Source organism: Brienomyrus brachyistius, chromosome 2 (assembly GCF_023856365.1).
Source record: "Brienomyrus brachyistius isolate T26 chromosome 2, BBRACH_0.4, whole genome shotgun sequence".
In the NCBI taxonomy this organism is placed as follows: Eukaryota; Metazoa; Chordata; class Actinopteri; order Osteoglossiformes; family Mormyridae; genus Brienomyrus; species Brienomyrus brachyistius.
In genome coordinates, this window is record NC_064534.1 from 37,421,957 (window position 1) to 37,424,456 (window position 2,500).

Sequence of the window (2,500 nt, forward strand, 5' to 3'; positions counted from 1 at the left end):
ACACAGTTTTAAACAAAGTACTGATATTATTCCTCTTCAACTGACCGCTTTGTTTTCTATGCAAAAACCACTTCGCCACAGAAGACTCGATATTATTGGCATAGCAAGTTCTGCTCTTCTCCTTTCAAAACTTGCTAAAAGCTGTATTTAAAAGAACAGATTGGCCGGGGTAATTCACACCCTTCAATGCCAGCTTAATGTTTAGGTTAGTGGGAATCACAGAGGAATTAGGGATGGAAACTTCTTTGCTGGTGGTAGAAGCGGTCTGGTGAATTTTTAGAGAGAAGAGGCCGTCGATGTTTGAATGTAGAAAATTGTTCTGGCTGCAGCCTGCAGTATGGACTTGTTGGTGTGTGTAGCTCCCAGTGTTCTGACAGCGCGACGTTTTGGGGAAGCATGTGATTCAGCAGCTACCAGTGGGCTTCGTGCGGCGGAGATTTTGTGGCTGTTAGCGGAGTTGATAACAGAGGGTCGTTAAGAGAAGCCTGCATGCAGTAGGCAAAGGAGTAATGTTTGCCGGCGGGGGACGTGCGGCGATTAACCTGTGCGGTAGTGAAAAGGAGTTAAAAAGAAGGAAGTGTGCGGATGCGGAAAGAATGGAATAATTGTGGTAGGCTGCCGGCTGAGTAGTTTGGTGAATGTTTGGTGTAGGTCCGGCGCTGCCGATTGGATGGTGGGGCTGCAGTGTGAGTCAGATAAAAAAAAAAAAAAGAACATTAGTAGGATCCAATGGGACCAACTGGCATGTATAGAGGCGTGTAATGCAAAAGGGATGTTTTTGGTAGCATCTCTCGCTTACGGCCATACCACCCTGAACACGCCTGATCTCCTCTGGTCTCGGAAGCTAAGCAGGGTAGGGTCTGGTTAGTACTTGGATGGGAGACCACCTGGGAATACCAGGTGCTGTAAGCTTTTCTCACTTTTACTTTATACAGGGGGCGCTCCACTTCACGATTAATTTAAATCTATCACTCCCCTTCCATTTTACTATTTTATATATATATTTTTTTTTTTCTCTCATTCATAAAGGCAGCTTTTAGAAACCGTTTTACTCTAAATACTTCCTGGTAATTCTAGGTGCTGTAAGCTGTGTTTTCTATGCAAAAACCACTTCGCCACAGAAGACTCGATATTATTGGCATAGCAAGGTCTGCTCTTCTCCTCCTTTCAAAACTCGCTAAAAGCTGTATTTAAAAGAGCAGGTTGGCCGGGGTAATTCACACCCTTCAATGCCAGATTAATGTTTAGGTTAGTGGGAATCACAGAGGAATTAGGGATGGAAACTTCTTTGCTGGTGGTAGAAGCGGTCTGGTGAATTTTTAGAGAGAAGAGGCCGTCGATGTTTGAATGTAGAAAATTGTTCTGGCTGCAGCCTGCAGTATGGACTTGTTGGTGTGTGTAGCTCCCAGTGTTCTGACAGCATGACGTTTTGGGGAAGCATGTGATTCAGCAGCTACCAGTGGGCTTCGTGCGGCGGAGATTTTGTGGCTGTTAGCGGAGTTGATAACAGAGGGTCGTTAAGAGAAGCCTGCATGCAGTAGGCAAAGGAGTAATGTTTGCCGGCGGGGGACGTGCGGCGATTAACCTGTGCGGTAGTGAAAAGGAGTTAAAAAGAAGGAAGTGTGCAGATGCGGAAAGAATGGAATAATTGTGGTAGGCTGCCGGCTGAGTAGTTTGGTGAATGTTTGGTGTGGGTCCGGCGCTGCCGATTGGATGGTGGGGCTGCAGTGTGAGTCAGATAAAAAAAAAAAAAAAAAAACATTAGTAGGATCCAATGGGACCAACTGGCATGTATAGAGGCGTGTAATGCAAAAGGGCTGTTTTTGGTAGCATCTCTCGCTTACGGCCATACCACCCTGAACACGCCCGATCTCGTCTGATCTTGGAAGATAAGCAGGGTAGGGTCTGGTTAGTACTTGGATGGGAGACCTCCTGGGAATACCAGGTGCTGTAAGCTTTTCTCACTTTTACTTTATACAGGGGGCGCTCCACTTCACGATTAATTTAAATCTATCACTCCCCTTCCATTTTACTATTTTATATATATATATATATATATATATATATATATATATATATATTTTTTTTTCTCTCATTCATAAAGGCAGCTTTTAGAAACCGTTTTACTCTAAATACTTCCTGGTAATTCTAGGTGCTGTAAGCTGTTCGTGCCTTTATTCCACCAGGGCGCGATCTTCTCACAAACTTGAAGACTGTCACTCCCCATTCACGTTTTACAACTTATTGTTAATGATAAAGAGACATCTTTTTACACACAGTTTTAAACAAAGTACTGATATTATTCCTCTTCAACTGACCGCTTTGTTTTCTATGCAAAAACCACTTCGCCACAGAAGACTCGATATTATTGGCATAGCAAGTTCTGCTCTTCTCCTTTCAAAACTTGCTAAAAGCTGTATTTAAAAGAACAGATTGGCCGGGGTAATTCACACCCTTCAATGCCAGCTTAATGTTTAGGTTAGTGGGAATCACAGAGGAA

General features: G+C 43.6%; 2 non-coding genes across 2 annotated transcripts; both read left to right on the forward strand.

Annotated features, from left to right (window-relative positions):
- The first annotated feature begins 793 nt into the window (after positions 1–793).
- LOC125735332 (5S ribosomal RNA) lies at positions 794–912 on the forward strand. Its single transcript, XR_007394629.1, has one exon. It is a non-coding gene; the product is annotated as a 5S ribosomal RNA (ribosomal RNA).
- A 926-nt stretch (positions 913–1,838) lies between these two features.
- Positions 1,839–1,957, forward strand: LOC125733787 (5S ribosomal RNA). Its single transcript, XR_007393123.1, has one exon. It is a non-coding gene; the product is annotated as a 5S ribosomal RNA (ribosomal RNA).
- Positions 1,958–2,500: the final 543 nt, after the last annotated feature.